General features: G+C 42.9%; 1 pseudogene; it reads left to right on the forward strand.

Moving 5' to 3' along the window:
- The first annotated feature begins 778 nt into the window (after nucleotides 1-778).
- LOC129489199 (calponin-2-like) lies at nucleotides 779-13,271 on the forward strand (annotated as a pseudogene).
- Nucleotides 13,272-13,568: the final 297 nt, after the last annotated feature.

Genomic DNA, 13,568 nt, shown 5'->3' on the forward strand with positions numbered 1-13,568 from the left:
TTACAAAAGTCATTGTAGAAGCAGAGGTGTGATCAGTTAACAACTATTGACTTCTGAAAAAAACAACAAAGCTTCCATCTTAAAGCATCCACAGAAATGGAAGAGATTTCCATTACAACCTTGTGGATTAGGCAGCTTATTTGTACAATCCATTTTCCTTCATGTTGGCTACTCATTTCATAAATAATTATGCCTGTGTGGTTGTGCAATATACTGATATTTCACTAATTTTTCTGTTAATCCAAATAGCATCAGGCATTGAATGACATAGGCATTTTTAGAAACTGACTTCAGTACAAACTAAAATAAGAGAATTCTGGGTTACAATGGCTATGCCATTTTCTAGGCATTTACTGTAACTGGGTAGCAAAACAGAAAACCAGTGTTTCCTTAAAATAAGACAATTGCCAAGGCCTGTCACAAGAAGTGAAAAGATTTTTCTTCCTTCCTGGTTTCCATTTAACTATCTCTATGAAACAAAGGAATTGCCAGAAACCTTTGGATGCTTCATGAAGACAGAATTGCAATCTGTCTTCATGAAAAGGACTACTTAATTGAAGTTACCGACCTTCTTTCCTTTTGCATTCAAAGATCACCTCTACCCCCTGGGAGAGATGTCAGGGGAAAGACTTCTGCCTTCCAGGAGTCTTAGAGAATTATAATAATCTGTCTCCATGTATAATATACTCTCGTTTGAGTACATTAAAAAGGCATAACATGCAAAACATACAGTGCATGTTCTTTACTACTTTTCAAATATAGGTTCTTTGAAGGCATGATGGGTAAGTTCAGTGGTGGATGCAGGGCTGGATTTAAATACATTTCTGAGCAATTGTAAGATTCTGTGATGTTGTCACTTGCATGATCTAAGGTATTGCTCTGAACATCACTTCTATGGGCTGACTGCCATCTACATTCTTATGTTTATTTCTGCACTGTTCCTTACTCAGGCAGTTTCTCATCCCTTTTATGCCCTCCTCCTCAAAAGTGGAAAGGCCTGGAGGGGAGAGAGAGCCTGGCATGTTGGAAGGAACACAATAATTGGCTGTGATCTGGATTTCACATTGTTGAGTTGAGAGGTGTGAGTGAGAAGAGATTGGAAATCGTGGAGAGTCATGTCAATTTTGCAACTGAATTTGAACTTGATCCTAAGGACAAGAAGGTGCCAATGAGCATTTTACAGACTAGCCATATGGTAAGATTTTAGTTTTAGAAACATTACTGTTAATTCTGGGTAGTGGGAATATGAGTGTTCATTTTACCATTCTTTGTACTTTTCTGCATTTTCAAAAGTCTGACTCAAATGGAACTAAACAAATACAGCTCTTCCTGGCTACAGAGTTGAGAACAGATTAGAAGAGATGTGACACATACGTCAGCTGGAAATTTGTGACAGTAATTTAGACAGGGGACAATTATGTGTTAATCAAGGCAGTGCCCCAGTAGGAATGGAAATACACAAATGGATTGAGGCGCATTTCGGAGGTAGAATTGCAATTGGACATGAAGAAGAGCGAAGGAAGTGAGTGTCATTAGGTTTCTGGAAGGTCAACTGGGTGAGTGATAATGGTCCACACAGGGACACACAGGGAAGATGATTATGTCTGCCTGGGACAGTTGGAAGTGCCTGAGAGTCATCTTAGTAGAGGTGCCCTACAGGAAGTTAGATGTTTTAATCTAGAGCTTGGGAGAAAGTTTGGGAGTGCAGATTTACATTTAGGCATTGTCAGTTTGTAGAAGCCACAGGAATAGGTGAGATTGCTGAGAGAATATAAAGAGTAAAAAATAGAAAGTTTGAGGCATGAAACTCTGAGAGACATCTATAGGTATCAGGATGTTAGAAGAAGGAGACTAACAAGTGGATGAAGAACTTGTTTTACAAGGAAAAATGTCACCAATTGTGGCAAAAAGGTCAAGTGAGATAATTCTGAAAAATTTTTTTTTTTTTCTTTTTTTTGAGACTGAGTCTCCAGCCTAGGCTGGAGTAGCCCCATCTCGGCTCACTGCAACCTCCACCTCCCAGATTCAAACAATTCTAATGCCTCAACTTCCCAAGTAGCTGGGACTACAGGTGTGTGCCACCATGCCTGGCTAATTTGTTTGTATTTTTAGTAGAAATGGGGTTTCACCATGTTGCTCAGGCTGGTCTCGAACTCCTGAGCTCAGGTGATCCTCCCACCTCGGCCTCCCAGAGTGCTAGGATTACAGGCATGAGCCACCATGCCAAGCCTGAAAAATCATCTTTGATTAATTTTAGCAATAATGACATTTTTGAGAAGAGCAATGGTGGTGGGATGGCAAGGGAAGAAGGCAGATTGCAAAGTTTAAAAAAATCAAATAATAATAACAATAGCTACATTTTTGATAGCTTATTTTGTGCCGGACACTGTGCTAAGCTCTTTATCAATATTGCCATATTTTATATTCACAGCAATCCAATAAGTAGAACTAATATTTATTTCACTTTACTTGAGAAAACTGTGATGTAGAGAAATTAAATACTATGCCCCCAATCACACAAATCAGATGGGGGAAGAATGACTCTGACTCAAGTCTACTTTAATCCATAATTCCTAATTTTATTAGAGAGAAGAGAGGGACAGTGAGTTGTCCACCTGCTTTCAACAGTGAGGGTCTGAGGTTCGAGGGAAGGCAAGAGAGAACCAGAGGGGCTAGCCCAGGAAGAAGAGGGGTTTTGTCTGTCTGCTTGTTTGTTTTCAAGATGGGATAACCTGAAGTATATTAAATACTGATGGAGAAGAACTGGTAGAAAAGATCTGGAGAGAGAAGGAAGGACTGACCCACAGGATAGGTGTCCTGAGGAGGTAGCACAGGATGGAATGGGGTCCTGAGCATGCACTAACGTTCTCACCATAGCGAACACAACAGTGGGGATCCCACATTAGGGAACCGGGCAGTAGATGGGTGAGGGAGGTCTTGCCTTATGGCTTCTATTTTCACCGTGAAGGAGGAGGTGAGGAGCTTTTGTCAGTAAAGAGGGTGATGCCCAGGTAGAAGCTTTGCTGAGTATGAAGTTGCCCGTGTGGAGGAGGGGAGAGTCCTGACCAGAGAAATGCAGAAAGACTCCAAGTAGCATGTAAGGCCCAGTGGAGGCTGAAGGCCACAACTTTGTAGTGAAGCTAATCTAGGGCAGAAAGGAGGAGAGAAAGGCACAGTCTGTGCTTGATACTTAGGAAGAATGTATTGAATCATGCAAAATTTGGTAAATAAAAGAGGGGAGTGGGGTGGGAGGTGGGGGAGAGCCAGAGGATGCAGGAAAGAGGACATGGGACTGGGGAGAGACAAAGAGAGAGGAGCCCTGACGTGGCTTTGGAGGCCTGGAACACCAGGATTATTGAGAATTCCAGTGTTCCCTGGGCTCGCTGGCATTGCTTTATCTGGATTTTCATTTTGTGGAAATCCTCCTGGGTCCTGGCCAGTTCACGCAGTGACTTTGTAGTTCACAGCAGTGACTGACAGCTTCGCAAACCAGGCTTGATGTCTGACAGACAACTACATCTCTGCTACTAAGCGCTGGATCTGAATTTCTGCATAGCTTTGCAAACCCCAGCATGGAGGTTCCTCGCAGGACCTTCAATTTTTGCCCCACTCTCTTCTTTCTCTTATCAAATTTCAGGATGGCATTTCAGGCATCATTTTCTTGACAGGAAGGGTTGAACCCAGTTGAAAATTCAAATGCAGTAAGGGGTTTTGCTTGGAAGGAACCGTGTGTTTCTAAATCAAGGCCAGATGGCTTTGAGGATGGCAGCCTGGAATCTTCCTTCCATGGGGATCTGCTCCTCCCCCAGGGAGAAAAGAATCACTTTGGTGGACATGGACATATTACTTTTGGTACTTTCAACCTAACTCCTAATAGACCACGTCATCACTCACAATTGACCTTAGATCATGGGGTCTTCAACCAAGTTGGGGAGGAGCTGAAAGATGACCAAAGGAAAGATTTTAGACAAAACTGCTCTAGTTCTTGGTGGATCCTTGTGAATAAGTGCTAATGTCATCAATTAAAATTCTGGGACACCATGCCAGTTTTCAGATGAAACTTTTTCCTCTTTGACAGTTGCAAACAAATCACACTTCCATTTTATTCATTCACCAAATATTTATTGAATACCTACTATGTTCTAGGCATGGTCTATTGTAATGGTGCCCCTCACTTTATGCTTCTGTGGTCAGACATTTTCTCCTGTGATTAGGACCAAATATTTGGAGGAGGGATTAAAGCTCTTGTTTACTGGGCACCTTTTATAGTCTGTGCTATGCGATCTCCACGCCCACCAAGAATACATCAAGGTAAGAACTATTATGCCCATTTTATAGATCCAGAAACTGAGATTTAGACATATGAAGACAAATAGCAGGACTGGGATCTGAACCCTTGCCTATCTGTTTTCAAAGCTCATAATCTTTCTATTTGTTAAGCTGCCAGAGAAGTAAAGCAGAAATAAAGTGGAGACTGAGTTTTCAAGAACGCTGTTTCCTCACATAATTGTATTTTGGCATTGGAAGCAGCCATTTACTCCTTTATATAAATAAGGATCAATTTCTTAGCAGGTCATTTCCTAGCAGTGAGACTTCATGTAAGGTTATAGACTGGCTAATTTTTTTTTAGTTGGGGAGTGGGGGGTAAATGTAAAGACCACATTTACAAGGTAAAGCTAACTGGTAAGCCCTTAACTACCTTGAAAAGCTGTGTGGGTTGTAAATCCTCATTCGTTTTGTACTCATTCTTCCATCCACTTGGCACCAGTATAATTAGCTGATGTTAAAGAGATGTCAACTGGAAGAAGAAAAGGGAATTCATCTTGGTTGAATATCCCTGGGAGCACCTGCCTATGTCACCCCATTTAATTGTACACATACCCTGCAAAGTACGAGAGACATGTAGGAATTTACTTATTGCCCAAGTAAGAAAAAAATTCAGGATTTGAACTCCAGTGTGTCTGGCCCCAGAGTTCTAGCTTTTACCACTCTTAAAATTATAGAGAGCATTTAAGGGATTTTGTGGGGGCTGGCAGGGAGGAGGGTAGGCGAGGGTTAGATGTCAACTCAGTAGGAAACAGATCCCCTACTCAATCTCCTGGGCCTTTGCTATTTTCACCTTAATTTCGGAGTGATTTTTATTTACAATAGCAGAAGCTGACTGTAGCTACATGCAACCTATGTGACTTTTCTTGTTGGGTATTACAAGGCTCTATAGCTCCTTCTCCAGAAACTTCTACCTCAGGTAATGTTGTAAGGTAGAAGTAGCAGTACTTTTGGAGTCAAGAGGCTCACTTGGAGCCCTGGTTCTACTGAGGAACTATGCATCCTTGGGAAAGACTCTAAATTCTTTTAGGTAGAATCTTAAAACTCTTATTTTCTTTACATTTTAAATGGAAACACTGATACCTATGGTATTCAGCAATTCATCATTCATTTATTCATTCATTCATTCACATACGTGTCCCCATGCCAGGCACTATCTAGCCATGAGAGTTACAAAGTGAACAAAATAGACAGCATGCCTGTTCTGAAGAAACTCATATTCTAGTGGGGAGATTGATTGGAAACAATAAGCAAATACATTAACACAACAGTTTGGGATTGTTTTAAGTTTCATAGAAGAAAAAAAAAATAAACATGGCCCTATGATGTAGATGGGTCGCATGGATGAGGGAGACCGCTCCAGGTTGGGTGGCTAGAGAAGGCTCCCTGAGGGGTGACATGTGAACTGGAATCATAATTACAGAGGAAGCCAGTGGAGAGGAACACATCCCAGGGAAAGAAGAGAACAAAAGAAAAAGATGGGCAGGTGATTGGAGTGCTTGAAAAACCGAAGGAAGATCTTGGATGACAGACCCAGTGGCATAATATATGCAAAAATACTTTGCATGTGTAAATAATTATATAATTCAAAGATTATTATTTTTACTTCTCTTATCTTCATTATCTTGCTTCTTTAACTTCATTATCTTTCTTCTCTCCCTCCTTTCTTCCACCCCTCTTCCTTTCTTCTTTTCAGTTTGTCTTTTATACCAGTGCTTCTCAAACGCTGATAAAAAAAACAAGCATTAAACCAATAAAAACCTCATTTTTAATTTTTGTATTTCTAATCTGTTGTGGACTGGTACTTTTGTAAAATGTCCCAGTACTGTCAAATAACTACAGAGATTTCTAAATGCTGATCTTCATGTCTGCACCTCCCTCCTGGTGGGCTGGTCTCTGACAATTGGTGGACCACACCTTGAATAGCACTTTCCTAGATAATGGGGCTTTTCTGGCCCAACCCTGGCTCACAGACATAGTCATTGGGGATCGCTGACCACTTAACAAACTCTAATAATCCAATGTTTTGTTTTTATTTAACACTTTATTTAAATGAGGCCCAGGCTCCAAAACCACACCCCGGACATCCATGTAAGCAAATCGTATTGCAGGCCTCCTTGTGTTGCTCTCTGATTTCTACAGATCCTCCAGACTCTCAGAGACAAGGGCCTGGAGGCTGGTGTAAAGAACTGCCCTTAGTTTTTCCTGATACTGTTGTATAATAAAACAGCCTAATTAGCCTAGAGCCAGGGCAGCCCTGTGGGAGATTTCATACATAATCTAGAAGGAAAGCAATGACAGGCAGGCTTTTCCCACTAGGTCTCAATTCCTTTTACTAAGTTTGAAAAGCCAGGGGGAAGTGTCCAACAAGGATAGAATTCTTGCCAAGGTGAATTTCCAGCTGGCTTGAAAAAGTTTGAGCAATAATGGCTGACTCTTAAATGGGGAATGGACAAGGTTATTAAAACTATCAGAGTGCACCTTGGGGCATTTGTAGCAGCCAGAGCGAGCTGTGAAACTATGTAGTGGAGAGGTGAGGACCCCATGCCAGGTCTGGGTGAGGAATAAATATAAGGATGCCAGGTTCCTGGGGGAAATGCTGCTTTTCAAGAGTGACACAGAATTTCTCTGATACCTCAAGCAGTGCACAGAATTTTTAGACACTGGAGAGGTTTCAGTCCTGACCAAGAAAAAAAAAAATCAGCGACTATTGGCTTCTGCAGACAGAAAACGGTCTTCTCATTTTGTCTTAATTTTTGAAACAACTAAAAATCGAGCAGAAATTGTTTGGAAGACTTCCTCAATGGAGTGTTCCTCTAGGCAAGGAAATGGAGTTGCTCTGGAGTCTTTTGAATAGCTACTTTTGATTTGGCAGACATAAGCCCATTATCCTTTTCTTGGATATTTTTCTCTCCCTGTGATTAAAAAAAAATTCCCGGAAATTTAAATATTTGAAAAGAGTTTAGAAGTCAATTAAAGGAACTGTATGTTATCATTCAGTTTCAGTCTCCATGGGTACAGGTGTTTGCACCAACTTGAAGTTTAGTTCCAAAACATGAATGTCATGTTCACGGAGATTTACAGAAGAGTAGTAGTTAAAAGCTTTGGACTTTGGAGTCATATAGACTCAGGGGTGAATTTTGACCCTGCCTTTTCCTAGCCTGGGTAAATCATTTCACCTCTCTGGATCTCTATCCCTCATGTGTAAAGTGGAGTAATGATAACACTGATGAGTGGCCCTTGTTGCCCCATTAAATGACTTACATCAAGGGAGCCCTCAGCACAGTGCCTGGCACACGTTATAGAATGCTTCCAATTAATGCCTGATGCTATCATTTTGTTATTCATTATTACTTTCTTGGCCAACTCGAATCCAGGGGACTCCTTACCAGTCCTGTCCTCTGTTGACACCTTGCTCATGTAATAATTGGGCTACTTCCTTGCTTTTGGTTGCCCTACTCCTTTCCATCAGCAGTGGATTGTTTTTATTTGTTTGATTTGATGCAGGAATAAGCTTATACTGTTGTGCCAGCTGCCACGGTGGACATAGAAAATGGATTAAAAATGGCAGAAGGGGATTGATATTTATCAAAGGCTCACAAAGGACACAACCTATTTAATCTCATTTAATTCTCACAGCAGCCCTGCGAGGTAGGTATATTACTCTTGTTTCACAAATAGGGAAAGGAATCCTGAGATGTTAAGTGACTTGTCTAAGCTCACACAGCAAATAGGTCGATTTGCACCCAGCTCTTTGTGTCCCCTAAGATAATGTTTGTCTTACTGCACTATACCACCTTTTTGCCTTTGATGAACTCACGAGCTAGTTAGGTGAGAGAAAATGTGCATAATGCAAGGCAGGAGACAGACTAATAGAAAGCTGTCACATACAAGTTGGAAGGGGAGTAGCAGAACACACCAGCCAGCTTGGCTGCCCTGCCTATTCCCCTTCCCTGAGGTTGTATATCCACAACCACTACTGTGTAGGTGGTGGAAAACCTGTGCTGTCTAGATCAGTGCTGAACCCTTGACAGCCAGTGCTGTCTAGATTAGTGGTGGACCCTTGACCCAACTAGGGACAAGATGATTCTCTTTATTTTGCTTAAAAATTTTTAAATTATTTATTATTTATTTATTTATTAAGACAGTCTCACTCTGTCGCCCAGTCTGGACCTGAACTCCTGGGCTCAAGTGATCCTTCCATCTCAGCCTCATAAGTAGCTGAGACTACAGACATGCCCCACCACACCAGCTCTCTCTATTCTTTAAGGACATAAAGACTATAGTTGGTGGGTGTTTGAATTGAGAGATTGCATAGGCCAGGAATAATATACTAGTCTTCTATTATTGTGTAACAAATTACCACAAATTTGGCAGATTAAAACAGTACCCATGTATTAGCTAATACCTGGCCCTGTATGGCTGGATTCTCTGCCCAGGGTCTCAGAAAGCTGAAATAAGGGCATTGGCTGATCTGTGTGCCTTTATCAGGGCTCTGGGGAAGAATTCTTTTTTACGCTCTTTCAGGTTGTTAGCTGAATTCAATTTTGTGTGGTTGTAGTTGTAGGGTGGATATTCTCATTTCCTTGCTGGTTGTTGACTGGCGCTGTTCTTAGTTCCTAGAGGCCACTTGCAATCCTTGTCCTTCCTCTCTGAAGACAGTAATGGAGAATCTTCCTCCGCTGAATTCTTTTCATGCTTTTCATCTTTCTTCTCAGGGAGAGCCCAGACTCTTTTAAGGTTCACCAGATTAGGTGAACCATCTGCTTAAACCCCTTCTCTTAAGGAGAAAGTACCATACAATATAACTGAATCAAGGCAGGGAAATCCATGGTATTCATAGTCCTGGGGATTATGCAAGGCCCATGCACCAGGAGCTGGGAGTTTCGGGTGTCACTTTAGAATTCTGCCTAACACGATGGGGTTGCCATTTGGAGAGCCATATGCAAGTAGTGCTGGGAGATCTGGAGGGGAGAAGAGACGAAGAGGAGAGGAGAGAAGTAGAGAGAAAGGAGGAGAGAAGTGGGGAGAAAGGAGGAGGGGAGGGTGGAGGAGGAGACAGCAGAAGAGAAATTTCCTTATGGAGGCTCCAAATGAGAATGTTTCCTTCCTTGCCTTTTTCAGCTTTTACAAGCCATCTAAATTCCTCCAGTCTTGGCCTCTTCCTTCATCTTCAAAGTGTGTCACTCCAGTCTTTGCTTCTGTCATCACATTGCCTTTTCTCCTATTTTGACAAATTTCCCTCTGGCTCCCTCTTACAAATGTACTTGTGATTATATTTGGGGCCCATTGGGCTAATTCAGGATAGCACCCCCACCTTAAGATCCGTAACTTAATCACACCTGCAAAGTCCCTGCGAGTTAACGTTTACAGGTTCCAGGGATTTGGACCTGGATATCTTAGTGGGGGTAGGGGCAGGGTGTGGAGGTGGGGGAATTATTCAGCTCACAAAAGTACATGTGGACTCTTTAGTCCCATGGCTCAAGTTCAAATCTCAACCCTGCTGTTCACTAGCAACATGACCTCAGACAAATTATTAATACTTAGCCTTTCTGTATCTCAGTTTCATTATCCCTTAAGTGGGGATAATTATAATAATATATGCATTGATCATTTTTGTGAGGATTAAGGGAGGAAATTAATGAAAAGTGCTTATCCTAGAGCACAATAAATGTTTAGTAAATATTGGTGATTATAGTTTTCACTGATGTTATTTAGAGCCTATGCTGCATATTTGTTGTTTTAGCCTGCCAACATCCATTTTCTTCTGCTGCTGCTAATAGCGCCTCTGTTTTTCTTGGAGAACTTCCTTTACCTCACTCTCAGTTCATATGGTTTAGGCAGGGCTGAATTCAGTACTAGCCCCAGGACTGTGAGTGGGAACCAGGTCTAAACCCACCAATATAATTTCCTTGCCTCGGTCCCAGGAATTGGTTCAATGATGCATGTATGAGCTAAATTGGTCCAAGTAGTGTGACTCTCTGGCTTTTCCAGGAGCAACTAGAAAAGGAATATTTTCATGGAGTTGCTGAAAGCAGAGTGTGTGAAGCTATAGCTACTGGCAGTCTTTTTTATCTTTAAAGTTTTCCACACTGTAGAGCCAACCTGGAAGATGAGAAGCAGAATTAAGGGAAGGAGAGAGACCCCTGAAGTTTGAGGTTAAGCTTCAAATAGAGCTGGTCCTGAAATCAGCACTTTTGTGGTCTGTCCAGTTATGTGAGCCAACAAAGTTCCCTTCGTCAGTAAGAAGAGAACTTTCATCTGAAGGATTTCCAGAGTCACGGGATTGGGAGATCCTTTCTTTCTCTTTGAGTGGAGACAGAGATTTATTGGCCATTTCTAGAGTTCGGCCAGCTTGTAAGAACCCAGAAGCCCCAGCCATGTGTGCATAGCCCCAGAATATTATTACTTAGGTACAGTAAAGTCCCTAATGTTCTCTGTCACCCTTGCACAATAATGGTGATAACAATGATGGTATCTATTGAAGAATGCCTCCCATGTGCCATCCATATGGATTTTTCATCCTTTCTAGTACTTGCAACAGCACTCCAAGGGAGAGATTATTTTGCAGATGGGAAATGGAAGCACCGGGAAGTAAATTTTCCGCGGCCAAATAGCGAATGCTCAGCAAAAGCAGGGGTCAGTCATGGGGCTTTCTGGATTCAGAGCCTGTCCCTACACTGCTGCAATAACTCCCACAGCCAATCTGGGAGAAGTCCCTACAATCAGGAATCAAGTGATTCTGTTTGCAATAGCCACAGCCACTGGGCCTTTCTTCCTGGAGGGTGGGATTCTCCTCTTGTTCTGTACGTTGTTTCTCAGAAGAGGCTGTAGACACATAGACTCTAAAAGCCTCCTCTATCTGACTGGGTTCATCGAGCATTCTGTCCTTCCACATTTTCCAGTGTTTTATTTAAACCTCTTCATGTGTTGGATTTGTGTCTAGAGGATTTTCTTTAGTGTTCAAATTAGGCATTATATGCTCTTGGGAATTATATACGCACTAGATTTACCATTCTTTTACAGGAATACATCGAAACTGAGAAGTGAGACACAACATAAAGCAAATAGAAAGTAGTTACCACCTTTTGAGCTGTCATATTCCAAAACAGATAATAACAGCAGTGGGCCAGTGAATAAAAAGCATGAATACGCACACACGCATATATGTAAGGATAAAACATTGTCTTGTGATGACAAACAAAGGTTGGACATGAGATATATTTGGATCTGAGCTTTATGCCCACTACTTTCAAACTTTAGACAAATTACTTGATCATTTACCTCTCAGGCCCCTCAACTAAAAATTGGGATGATAAAAATTCCTCATAGGGTCACTGTGAGGATTGCAGCTACTATGTGGGGAAAAATGAGAGCAACAGCAAGCAAGAGAGTCATAGAGAGTCATAATAAATGCTACCCGCTTGCCTTTTGCTAATGCTAGTTTGATATGTGTCCTGTTATTTATTAATAAAAGTGTCCAAATAGGTAACACCTAACTTTCCAATATCTTCTTTTAGTCCCTATTTTAAAATTTTAATTTATAAATTTAAATATTTCTGTTCTCACTCTCATTTTCTCTCATTTCCATTTTTCTTCGCATCTACCTCACCCATCTCTCCAGACTTGCTTTCTTTACTTTCCCATGCATATAGCTACAGAGTTGTCCCACATCTCCTGAGTTTCCAAGCCCTCAGTTCAGAAGCGTCACTTGTAACTCTGCATCCCAATTCCAAGATCCTGGAATAGGGATTGACAGGTCCAACTGTCCAGTTAATAATGGCTGGAAAGTAGGGTCAGGTCAGTAGAGGCAGGGCTTCAAAAACACACTGATTTCCTGGCAGTTCTCAGAAATAGAGAATCAGGGTGTGTCAATACTATATAAAGATTTCAGAGAGCCATAAAAGTTGGCAAATGAATGGATATGAGATTTGTGTGAAATTTGTCAAAACACTTGACAGCAATTTTTTGCCTTCTTCTCTCTGCTGAAACCAGGGGCCACCTGGACTTCAGCTCTGATTCTTGTACCAGCAGTGGGTCTTGCTCTCCTATGGGCTGGCGGCCGAGGTCAAGAACCGGCTCCTGTCCAAATATGACCCCCAGAAGGAGGCAGAGCTCCACAGCTGAATCAAGGGACTCATCGGCCTCTCCATCGGCCCCAACTTCCAGAAGGGCCTGAAGGACAGGATTATGTTACGCACACTCATGAACAAGCTGCAGCCGGGCTCAGTCCCCAAGATCAACTGCTCCATGAGAACTGGCACCAGCTAGAAAACCTCTCCAACTTCATCAAGGCCATGGTCAGCTACGGCATGAACCCTAAGGACCTGTTTGAGGCCAACAACCAGTTTGAGAGTGGGAACATGATGCAGGTGCAGGTGTCTCTTCTTACCCTGGCGGGGAAGGCCAAGACTAAGGGGCTGCAGAATGGGGTGGACATCGGCATCAAGTACTGGGAGAAGCAGGAGCAGAACTTTGACGATGCCACCATGAAGGCTGGCCAGTGCGTCATTGGGCTGCAGAAGGGTGCCAATAAATGCGCCAACCAGTCAGGGATGACCGTGTTCACACGACGAGGCATCTCTATGACCCCAAGAACCACATCCTGCCCCCCTATGGACCACTCGACCATCAGCCTCCAGATGGTTACAAAGAAGTGTGCCAGCCAGGTGGGCATGACAGCTCCTGGGACCCAGTGGCACATCTATGACACCAAACTGGGAACCAACAAGTGTGACAACTCCTCCATGTCCCTGCAGACGGGCTACCCTCAGGACGCCCACCACAGCAGCCAGGTCTTTGGCCCGGGCCAGCAGATACACGACTCCATGCACTGCCCGCAAGACACAGTGGCTGACAGGGCTCCCTCGGGCACCGGGGAATGTCCAGGCTCGGGGAAGGCCCCTGAACATCCCCCTTACTACCAGGAGGAGGCCAGCTACTGAGGCTCCCAGCATGCTCTCTCCCCACCTCGTCTCCCCGTCTGGGTTTTGCGGTTTTTCTGTATTTTCATCTTTTTTTTTTTCTTAACCTGTTCAGTGCTGCCAATCAACCGAGAGTCTGTGAGTGGTGGCATGGGATCAGGCAGCAGGGCTTTTTCCCCCTTGCCTTGGTCCTTCACAGGACTGAGCACCGGGCTGTGGGGAGTAGGGTCAAGGTTGTATTCCGATACGTGTAGGGTGAAGGTCCCTGCTGGCACGTCCAGGCTGTGGGCCGAGCTGTGCTGGGGAGAAGAGACCTGG

This window comes from Symphalangus syndactylus, chromosome 1 (genome assembly GCF_028878055.3).
Source record: "Symphalangus syndactylus isolate Jambi chromosome 1, NHGRI_mSymSyn1-v2.1_pri, whole genome shotgun sequence".
In the NCBI taxonomy this organism is placed as follows: domain Eukaryota; kingdom Metazoa; phylum Chordata; class Mammalia; order Primates; family Hylobatidae; genus Symphalangus; species Symphalangus syndactylus.